Source organism: Bubalus kerabau, chromosome X (assembly GCF_029407905.1).
Source record: "Bubalus kerabau isolate K-KA32 ecotype Philippines breed swamp buffalo chromosome X, PCC_UOA_SB_1v2, whole genome shotgun sequence".
Taxonomy (NCBI): Eukaryota; Metazoa; Chordata; class Mammalia; order Artiodactyla; family Bovidae; genus Bubalus; species Bubalus kerabau.
The window spans coordinates 130,908,937-130,921,307 of NC_073647.1; the positions used below are offsets into that span (position 1 = coordinate 130,908,937).

At 37.2% G+C, this 12,371-nt stretch overlaps 1 pseudogene; it reads right to left on the reverse strand.

Moving 5' to 3' along the window:
* The window catches only part of LOC129640268 (melanoma-associated antigen B3-like), an 84,438-nt pseudogene that overhangs the window by 64,978 nt on the left and 7,089 nt on the right, over window positions 1–12,371 (reverse strand).

Below are 12,371 nucleotides of genomic sequence, written 5' to 3' on the forward strand. Positions count from 1 at the left end.
CTGAATGCTGGTGGAGGACACTATGCACCCAGAAATGCAGCCCATTCTCTTCAAAAGGAGGTAGGACAAAATATAAAAGACAAATAGAGAGACAAAGGAGTTAGGGATGGAGATCCATTCCGGGGAGGGAGTCGTGAAGAAGAAGTTTTCAAACACAAAATATTAGCCAGACTCATCAAGAAACAAAGGAAGAAGAATCAAATCAACAAAATTAGAAATGAAAATGGAGAGATCACAACAGACAACACAGAAATACAGAGGATCCTAAGAGACTACTATCAGCAACTATATGTGAATAAAATGGACAACTTGGAAAAAATGGATGAATTCTTAGAAAAGTATAACCTTCCAAAACTGAACCAGGAAGAAATGGAAAATCTTAACAGACCCATTACAAGCATGGAAATTGAAACTGTAATCAAAAATTTTCCAACAAACAAAAGCCCAGGACCAGATGGCTTTACTGGTGAATTCTACTAAAAATTTAGAGAAGAGCTAACACCTATTCTGCTCAACACTTCCAGAAAATTACAGAGGAAGGTAAACTGCCAAACTCATTCTATGAGGCCACCATCACCCTAATACAAAAACCAGACAAAGATGCCATAAAAAAAGAAAACTACAGGCCAATATCACTGATAAACATAGATGCAAAAATCCTTAACAAAATTCTAGCAAATGGAATCCAACAACATATTAAAAAGATCATACATCATGACCAAGTGGGCTGTATCCCAGGGATGCAAGGATTCTTCAATATTTGCAAATCAATCAATGTGATATACCACATTAACAGATTGAAAGATAAAAACCATATGATTATCTCAATAGATGCAGAGAAAGCCTTTGACAAAATTCAACATCCATTTATGAAAAAAACCCTCCAGAAAGTAGGAATAGAAGGAACATACCTCAACATAATAAAAGCCATATATGATAAACCCACAGCAAACATTAACCTCAATGGTGAAAAATTGAAAGCATTTCCCCTCAAGTCAGGAACAAGACAAGGGTGCCCACTCTCACTACTACTATTCAACATAGTTTTGGAAGTTTTAGCCACAGGAGTCAGAGAAGAAAAAGAAATAAAAGGAATCCAGATTGGAAAAGAAGAAGTAAAACTCTCACTGTTTGCAGATGACATGATCCTATACATAGGAAACCCTAAAGACTCCACCAGAAAATTACTAGAGCTAATCAATGAATATAGTAAAGCTGCAGGATATAAAATTAACACAGAAATCCCTTGCATTCCTATACACTAACAATGAGAAAATAGTAAGAGAAATTAAGGAAACAATTTCATTCACCATTGCAACAAAAAGAATAAAATACTTAGGAATAAATCTACCTGGAGAAACAAAAGACCTATATATAGAAAACTATAAAACACTATGAAAGAAATCAAAGAGGACACAAATTGATGGAGAAATATACCATGTTTATGGATTGGAAGAATCAATATATTGAAAATGAGTATACTACCCAAAGCAATCTATAGATTCAATGCAATCCCTATCAAGCTACCAACGGTATTTTTCACAGAACTAGGACAAACAACATCACAATTTTTATGCAAATACAAAAAACCTCGAATAGCCAAAGCAATCTTGAGAAAGAAGAATGAAACTGGAGGAATCAACCTGCCTGACTTCAGGCTATACTACAAAGCTACAGTCATCAAGACAGTATGGTACTGGAACCAAGACAGAAATATAGATCAATGGAACAAAATAGAAAGCCCAGAGATAAATCCACGCACCTATTGGCACCTTATCTTTGACAAAGGAGGCAAGAATAAACAATGGAGAAAAGACAATCTCTTTAACAAGTGGTGCTGGGAAAACTGGTCAACCACTTGGAAAGGAATGAAACTAGAACACTTTCTAACACCATACACAAAAATAAACTCAAAATGGATTAAAGATCTAAATGTAAGGCCAGAAACTATAAAATTCCAAGAGGAAAACATAGGCAAAACACTCTCCGACATACATTATAGCAGGATCCTCTATGACCCACCTCTTGGAGTAAAGGAAATAAAAGCAAAAATAAACCAATGGGACCTAATTAAACTTAAAAGCTTTTGCACAATGAAGGAAACTATAAGCAAGGTGAAAAGACAGCCTTCAGAATGAGAGAAAATAATAGCAAATGAAGCAACTGACAAAGAATTAATCTCGAGAATATACAAGCAACTCCTACAGCTCAACTCCAGAAAAATAAATGACCCAATCAAAAAATGGGCCAAAGAACTAAACAGACATTTCTCCAAAGAAGACATACAGATGGCTAACAAACACATGACAAGATGCTCAACATCACTCATTATCAGAGATATGCAAATCAAAACCACAATGAGGTACCATCTCACACCAGTCAGAATGGCTGTTATCCAAAAGTCTACAAACAATAAATGCTGGAGAGGGTGTGGAGAAAAGGGAACCCTCTTACACTGATGGTGGGAATGCAAACTAGTACATCCACTATGGAGAACAGTATGGAGATTCCTTAAAAGCTGGAAATAGAACAGCCATATGACCCAGCAATCCCACTGCTGGGCATACACACCGAGGATACCAGAATGGAAAGAGACACGTGTACCCCAATGTTCGTTGCAGCACTGTTTATAATAGCTAGGACATGGAAGCAACCTAGATGTACATCAGCAGACAAATGGATAAGAAAGCTGTGGTACATATACACAATGGAATATTACTCAGCTATTAAAATGCATTTGAATTAATTCTAATGAGGTAGATGAAACTGGAGCCTATTATACAGAGTGAAGTAAGCCAGAAAGAAAAACACCAATACAGTATATTAATGCATATATATATATAGAATTTAGAAAGATGGTAACAATGACCCTATATGATAGACAGCAAAGGAGACACAGATGTAAAGAACAGACTTTTGGACTCTGTGGGAAAAAGCGAGGGTGGAATGACCTGAGAGAATAGCATTGAAACATGTATATTACCATATGTGAAATAGATCACCAGTCCAGGTTTGATGCATGAGACAGGGCACTCGGGGCCGGTGCACTGGGACAACCCTGAGGGATGGGATGGGGCGGAAGGTGGGAGGGGGGTTCAGGATGGGGAACACATGTACACCCACGGTTGATTCATGTCAGTGTACGGCAAAAACCAGTACCATATTGTAAAGTGATTAGCCTCCAATTAAAATACATTAGTTAATTTTTAAAAAAGTAAACTGAGAATAGAGTCCCAGTGACTGATGAAGAATGGCTGAATTTACATTCTAGAATGTACTATGTGTTGTCTACTAAATGGTTTTATACACACATATATAACACAGACCTTCAGGATAAAATACCCAGGGAAATACTTACATATATGCAACTTATTTTTCCTATAAAATAAATGAATATTTACTCATTAAATGTTTATATTAATTACAAGTCTTTTCAGAAACTTTAATGGTATATATCAAACCCCAGTGCCTATATATCAGAAAACTTTTTCTGTAAAGGGTCAGAGGATAAATATTTTAGGCTCTGTAAGAAACATTGTTTCTGTTGTAGCTAGTCAACTCTGCTATTATACTGTGAAATGTGTCACAGACAATACGGAGATAAATGGGTGTTTCAATAGAATTTTGTTAACACAAACTGGTGCAAGGATCAGATTTGACCCACAGACCATATAGTTTGTGAATGCTTACCCCAGATTATATTTTCACATAAAATTCTTTCTCCCTGGTACACATTTATTTCTTTTGGAACTCGGGTTCCAGCAGTACTGTGCAGAGCTGCAGCAGTATTCCTATTTTAACTTCCATTCCCTCTTCAACAAAGAGTTGAGACCTTCCTCAAGGAATAACCAAGAGAAATGATTCCTTTTATTATTTTCCTTTTTTCCACCATCCCTTGCAACTTTGCATGGAAAAGGCTACCTTTTGTCATGATCTTTCTAGTAAGTTAAAGGAGTTTCCAGTCTCTACACTTAATAAAGAATTGAACAGCTATGGTTGTCCTTAAAAGCCACTGTATACCTTTGCAAACGCTTGAATGATCCAACATGGTTATGATCCAACACATGAATCTATGTGTCTGGTTACTGGGACATGTTTGTTTCTGTCTCCTAAGCCCTGGGTTACAGATGCTCCCATTTGCCCTAAGTATTCGTCTGAGCAAGGGATCATTAAAGTGGATTTTCATCCTACCTTTAGAGGATAAGTGGTGGTGGTGGTTTAGTTGCTGGATTTTCATCCTACCTTTAGAGGATAAGTGGTGGTGGTGGTTTAGTTGCTAAGTCATGTCCGACTCTTGTGACCCACCCACCCCCCACCCCCACCCCATGGACTGTAGCCTGCCAGGTTCCTCTCTATATAGGATTTTCCAAGCAAGAATACTGGAGTGGCTTGCAATTTCCTTCTCCAGGGGATCTTCGTGACCCAGGGATCAGACCCTTGTCTCTTGCATTGCAGGCAAATTCTTGACTGAGTGAGCTACCAGGAAGCCCTTTACAGGACAGAAAAGCTCTCTTTATGTTGAAATCATTGACTTTACCTTTGTTGCCTCTTGCAAGTTAATTACAACAAAGCTCCATGTGTGCTAAGTCACTTCAGTTGTGTCCGACTCTTTGCAACCCCATGAACTATAGCCCACCAGGCTCCTCTGTCTATGGGGATTCTCCAGGCAACAATGCTGGAGTGGGTTGCCATGCCTCCTCCAGGGGATCTTCCTGACCTAGAGATCGAACCCGCATCTCTTATGCCTCCTGCATTGACAGGCAGGTTCTTTATCACCAACACCATCAGGGAAGCCACAACAATTGTGGTGTAATGGAAAATCCCCTCTGTGTTTGTCCCACAAATGCTCTATGACAGTGTTCATTTCTACATCTTTGAGCCAGGAAAGTGTTTTAATATTTTCTTTTGCAATGCATTTCATGAACACAACCCTATGGCACCAGACATTTGTTCTCAAAATTTGCTTGATCTATGCATACATTCGGAGAAGGCAATGGCACCCCACTCCAGTACTTTTGCCTGGAAAATCCCATGGATGGAGGAGCCTGGTGGGCTGCAGTCCATGGGGTCGCTAAGAGTCGGACACGACTGAGTGACTTCCCTTTCACTTTTCACTTTCATGCAATGGAGAAGGAAATGGCAACCCACTCCAGTGTTCTTGCCTGGAGAATCCCAGGGACGGGGGAGCCTGGTGGCTGCTGTCTATGGGGTCACACAGAGCGGACACGACTGAAGTGACTTAGCATAGCATAGCATGCATACATTTACATCAGCTACATGGATTGTTTTTGAAGACTGCCTAATTTCTGTCACATAACATTCCCCTGGTTACTGAATTCCACTTTCAGTGGACTTCCAGAATGAAATCACATTGGGGCAACACACACTGAAGCACTTATGGCATCTTATTAATTTTTTCCCCTTCAAACTAATACAATTATGTAAAGTTTAAAAATAAAATAAAATTTAAAAAAAAGAAAAAAGAAAAAAAGAGGAAAAAAAAACAGCAATTAAGAATTTCAAAGCTGGAATCTAAGGCTGAAGACTCTTGTAAAATATCTTTGCAGAAATAATGGTTATTTAATCTTTACTCAAAAATCTTACATTTCTAGTATTGGTTTATGTTGAGTAATGAACATAATGTACTAGAACATTAGTATAAGTATAAATTATAAATTAAAAGAACATGGGTGTGTGTGATGCACACTTAGAAAAGTGTTACTGATTAGAGTACGTGATCAGTCAATTCTAAGGAATTCAAAAGTCACTTAACGTTCTGGTTAAACCATCAAATGCCTCCTGGGGCACTGGTCATGTCTCTAGAGGGAGAGAAACAGGATATTATATGTAGCAATATGGGATAGAGAGTGCTTAGTAGACACAAGTTTGGGAACTCATGTTGACATTTTGATATAAATCACTCTACTGCTAATCATCCAACCCTATAGAAAGAACATACATTCTGGCTTTACTCAGCAGCTGGTATGTCATATCTTGCTAGTAGTTAAAGACTATGACCTCACAGGTTTCATCTTTCCAAACTTTGTCAAGATCCCTTAGATGTCATGTAATGTTATGTTGCATATAGTAGGCACTTTGCAGTAAAGATCACATCATCCAAATTATTCAGATAAGCATCATCTGGCTTTAAAGTTGTGTGACACAGAAGTTCACCCTGAGCATTGCTGCATTAAATATTACAGCTTCTAACTCAACTAGTTTGTAGCAACTCAAATCCATTACCTCAAATGGTCACTTGAATTGCTCAGTCATACTTCACTGTAATTGTGTAGAGGAAATTATAGGCTTTCAGAGAATTTGCACATTAGAAAACAAAAACACTGTGACAAGTGAAAATAAGAAAATCAAAAACTTTGAAACAATCCCCTTCCCCACCCCCACAAAAGTAATCAAACTTCTTACTTAAGCCTCAAACACTGGAGATAGAGGAATTTATCTAAATGATTCAGGTAAAAATTAGACTCAACCAACACATTCTTTGTCCCTGTGTTAAATGAATGATTCCCCAATTCTCCTTCATGTTTCCATTGTGGTATTTTCTGACAATACCACATGTGGCATCTCAAAACAAATATATAGGACTGCAATGTGTAACATTAGTGATTATCACAAAAAAACTGAAAAATGCTACAAGTTTTAGTTAGATCAGAATTGTGAAGTAGTTTATAATATATATATTCACCAAATTATACCTTTCTCTTCTAGGTTATTATAATGATGCTCACAAATCATCGACAAGCAGATTAAGGTCTATATTACAACTGCTCTATAGAAGACACATGTTCCTTTGTGTCCTGTATTTGTCTTTCACAAAATAACCACAAGATCCACTTATTGTACTAGTGTCTCTTAAGGCATAAATATAAAACATTTGTTCCTCTCACTGACCCTTTAGACCAACTCTGTAGGACCAATTCTTCCCCCACATAGGATGAAATTGCAAACAGGTCCCATAACTTTTACGATCACTGTTAAATAATGAAAAGGGATCTGGCCACATTTAGTCATAAGGTACAGTCTCAAGTTTACAATTAAAATGCCCATTGTATTGTAATGATCAATTCCATAGTCTCATTCAGTTCAGAGCTGAGTCTCTTACCTGGTCCAGTCCTCCATCACTCCTGGGGTATTATCTGGTTCTTCATCTTTGTCATCTCTACCCCTTCTCATATTTCACTTCCTTTGCTTCATTCTCACTCCAAACAAGCAGCCTACAGGATCAAGAAAAGACTGACTTGAATGACAGACCTATTTCCTTGATGACTTCCTCTGAATATGGCAGAGTCCTCATGCCAGTTATTATTCCATGGAATGTTTCTTTAGTGTCTGTGAGAATTATTTAGAAGCACTCCAAATGGAGCCATTGAAGTTCATCACTCTTGACTTTGAAAATGTCTCTACTATCGCTGGGAGCTGAGGACACTTCACTTAGTTTCTATTCATAAGCTGGGGCTGTATTCTACAACCAATCAGGCAGTAATTTTAGGAAAAATCCAAGGTAAGCCCAGAGAGGTTTCTTCACATGAAGTCCATTTTTATCACATTTTAGGCTACTTTAAAAGTTATTATTTTCTTTTACTTTTGATGGGGAGGCAGTGTGACCTCTGTGGCCTCCATATCTATTTGATAGATTTCTTTTTTTCAGATGCAAGTCTGTCACTTGTCTCTCTACTGCCTAAATTCTAGGAGGCACAGTTTTAATTTTCCAAATGCTGTAGTTAACTTTCTGCCATATTTATCATAAGTTCTTATTTTCAAAGAAATAAATCATTTTGGACCCCTCACTAAGAATATTTAAGTTTCTCCATAGAAGTACTACTATCCAAAAAAAAAGGTGGTGTTCATCTTTCCTAAATTTTATATTTCATGACATCTGAATGGTCCCACAAATAATGCATTATGAGATTTTATCTGGTTTTTAATTGCGTATAAGTGATGCAATAAAATTTGTGTCTTTCTGTAATTTGATTTCCACTCAGCTTTATGTTTTAAAATTTTAGAATTAATAGCATATTCACGATTCAGGGTTTGTATGATATTACATCACTGACTCATGATACAAGAATGTTCATTCATTTTAACCTCTACTAAGTAGTCCATTTAAAAATAGGTAACTAATGTATCTATACTTTCTATTTATAGGTTATATTGTTTCTAATTTTTCATGATTAAAAGCAATGCTGTAATAAATAATCATGCAAATGTTTCCCATGTTATGTTTTCTAATTTTTATAAAGTATATTCCTAGGAGATGAATAATCTTAAGGTAGAAACATCCTTCCCTGTGGTAAAGGTTGTCAAATTGCTCTTTTAAGTGACTGGACCATTTTCCACTACTAATGGCAGCTTGTGAAGGCCTTTGTTTTCCCAGATTCTTATTGAAATGTATCTAGCAGACTTCTGAAAATTTTGCAATCTGCTAAGTTTTTTTGTTGGTATTTTTCATCATTCCTAAACCATTAGTAAGTTTTTATGTGTGTGTGTTTAAAAATATGTTTGGAGTTTCTCTCCCTCTAGTTTACAAGTGACTCATATATTCTGAATACTAATCCTTTGTCACTTTTACACATTGAAAGAAATGGTTCCTGTTATTAGGTGTCTGAACTGTGAGAGTCAATCCCCCCTGCCAGGTTTGAAAATGCCCTGCAATAAGAAAAATACCCACCCAGCCCTGAGCCTGGCCAGGGTACAAACTGCACGGACTACTAGTGTTGCTTTGTAACTGTAGTTCTGAGGAGATCTGGGGTGATATATCACCATGTCAGCAATATTCACTGACAAGCAAGACTGATGATTTGCACCTGGTCTTGGTGAGGGACCTGGAAAGGGCCATAGGGGCAGGTTGTGCATCAGGAAGATGCCTACGGGACCCCTGGGACGTAAGAAATTCTGGTTGAGACTCCATTTTGGGTTCCTGGGTTCTGTGGTTTTATGTGCCCATGTAAGTGGTTTTCAATTTAAGAGAAAACTGTGTTCTTGGTCTAAAAGAAAATGTGTGCCCTAGTAACGGCCTTTGCAGAGGGAGGCCAGTAGCTTGGTTTCCTCACACCCTTACTCTGAGCAAGCCTCTGGCTGTGACCTGTATCTGTACTTTATTTATTTTTTTTAAGAGAATATGTGCTTAATTTTATTTTTTTAATGTAAATTTATTTATTTTAATTGGAGGTTAATTACTTTACAATATTGTATTGGTTTTGCCATACATCAACATGAATCCACCACAGAGCCACAGTCATCAAGACGGTATGTTACTGGCACAAAGACAGAAATATAGATTAGTGGAACAAAATAGAAAGCCTAAAGGATGGGGAACATGTGTATCTGGACTTTAATGCTGGTGCCTTGTTGGGGCCTTTCCATGCAAGGAACTGACACATTTTTAAGTCATAACATGTTGGTGCTATGAGTCTTCTTTAGCAACTGAACCTTGTCTAATGCCTAATGTCTAATCCTTAGTACAGCCTGTCATTTAATACTGTTTACAACAGATTTTGAGTTTGTTTTGTTTTATTGGAAGACTCATACAGCATGTGGGATCTTAGTTTCCTGACCAGGGATTGAACCTACACCCTCTGCAGCAAAAATGCAGAATCTTAACCATGGGACCATCAGGAAAGTCCCAAGAATCATTCATTTCTGTAGTCATACAAATATAAAGTTTACCACTGAAATAAAAGCATTAAAGACTGTTTGGTTTGTATTTACAATATGAATATGGTGGTGCTTTAGTCACTAAGTCGTGTCTGACTCTTGCGATCTCATGGACTGTGCCCACCAGGCTCCTGTGTCCATGGGATTCCCCAGGCAAGAATACTGGAGTGGGTTGCCATTTCCTTCTCCAGGGGATCTTCCTGACCCAGGAATCAAACCCAAGTCTCCTGCATTGCAGGCAGATGATTTACCAACAGAACTATGAGGGAAGCCCAATATGAATATACCTATTTACTATCTGAGACTGTTTCTTAGGGAATAAGTGAACATCTCAGGATATTCCAGAGAAAGTTCACAAAACATTAAACAGTGCATCAAAGCGTCTTAGTTTTACTATATTGGTAACTGCTATAGTTTAATAGTTCCAAGGAGTTAGAGGGTCTACTATCCAAGTTTCCTTAATAGTAATGAGCAACTTGCTTGGACTGAATACAGATGGCACACAAATGTTCATGGTGGGAAAATTCTCTCAACATAATATTCTGGTTCCAAATAAATATTTTCACATGATGTTTTGCTTTGTAGCATATAATTATGATGTTTGAGACTGCTCTACATGTGAAAAATAAAATGGAGAACAGAGCCAATTATCCAGAAGACTAAAAAATTAAAATTGCTTTTTTCAGGACATATCAGACAAAAATATGTGCTATGTATGCACATAAAAAGAAAACAATTTGTATAAAATATGCAAACCCTTTAGCTGTAAGAGACTACTTCCATATTTGAGAGAATATATATAAATAAAAATAAAACACATTTCCATATATGAAATACATTTATAAATTCTTATGTATCTAATGAGGTAATTACTTGCATTTGAAATGCTCTGATGATAGTAAGAGTAGCACATTCAAAATTCCACATTAATTCAGTTATTGTTAACCAATCATTTGATAATCCATTATTTTGCATGTTTCTATATACTAGACAGTAGACCAGAGACTGAAGATTATGGAACAAATCAGATATAGTGGAGAAGGCACTGGCGACCCACTCCAGTACTCTTGCCTGGAAAATCCCATGGACGGAGGAGCCTGGTAGGCTGCAGTCCATGGGGTCACTAAGAGTCAGGCACGACTGAGCGACTTCATTTTCACTTTCTTGCACTGGAGAAGGAAATGGCAACCCACTCCAGTGTTCTTGCCTGGAGAATCCCAGGAATGGGTGAGCCTGGTGGGCTGCCATCTATGGGGTCGCACAGAGTCGGACACGACTGACGCAACTTAGCAGCAGCAGCAGCAGGAGGAAATAAAGACAGATAACTAGACTGATTCAGTGGAGGGAGAGCTTTCTTAACAGGGGAAATTGGGAAAAGCTTCATAAAATAAGTGGCAGCTTCAGCTGAAACTGAACAGTTAATTCCATTATAACATGAGGAAAAGATCCAAATAGACAGTTTTCCAAAGAAGATATAGAAATAGCCAAGGGTACATGAAAAGATGCTCAATATCACTAATCAGAGAAATGCAAATCAAAACCACATAATGAGATATCACCTCATACCTGTCAGAACGGAAGTTATTCAAAAAGAAAAAAAAAAGGAATTAACAAGTGTTGGAGAGAAATTAGAGAAAAGGGTACTCTTGTACACTGTTGGTAAGAATGTAAATTGATGCAACACTACGGGAAACAGTATGAAGTTTCCTCAAAAAAATAAAAATAGAACTATAATACAATCTAGCAATTCCACTTCTGGGTCTTTATCTGAAGAAAATGAAAACACTAACTCAAAAAGATATGCACCCCTACGTTCACTGCAGTATTATTTATAACAGCCAAGGTATGGAAAAAAACTAAGTGTCCATCAATAAATGAATGAAAAAATTGTGGTATAGGTACACAGTGGAATATTACTCGGCCATAAAAAAGAATGAAATCTTGCCATTTGCAACAACATGCATAGACCTTGAGGGCATTATGCTAAGTGAAATGAGTCAGACAGAGAAAGACAAATACCATATGATCTCTCTTATATACAGCATCTAAAAATAAAACAAAAAACCAAGCTCGTAGACAGAACAGCCTCTGGTAGCTAGAGGTGAGGGTTGGGAGTAGAGAGGTAGCAGGTGTGATCAGATAAATGGGTGAACTTATTTTTTTCTTTTAGTTTAAGTAAATTGAATAATAATTTTTTAAAAAACTAACCAGCAGAAGAAACATAATGTTTATTAAGGACAGTTCCCTGAAGGGGAAAATAACAGGGATAATGAGACAAATAGTCTTAAGGCACCCTGGGGCTTCTGAAATAAACTGGCTCTGGTCCACTGATGTAACTGGTGGAGAAATGGTTTCATTATACACAATTTCACAAAATGTATTCTGCTGTTAAAATTCCAAATACATTTGAAATTCTCTTAAAAACAATTAAGATGATTTGGAAACACAGTTTTGGCAAAGAATTTCTAGAGGAGAATACAATATGAGTCAAATTATGAGTGTGGAGAAGGCATAAGCCATGGACTCAGAACAAAAATATTTCAATTTGGATGGATTACAGCATAGAAGGACAAGTTTAATGTAAACTTGACTAGAAAAGTGTTATAGAATGAGATCAACGTGGACCTTATATGTGAGCCTTTGGAATCCAACTATGTAATAACATAGGAGGAAACATGGAAAGTCTTTAAGCAGCAGAG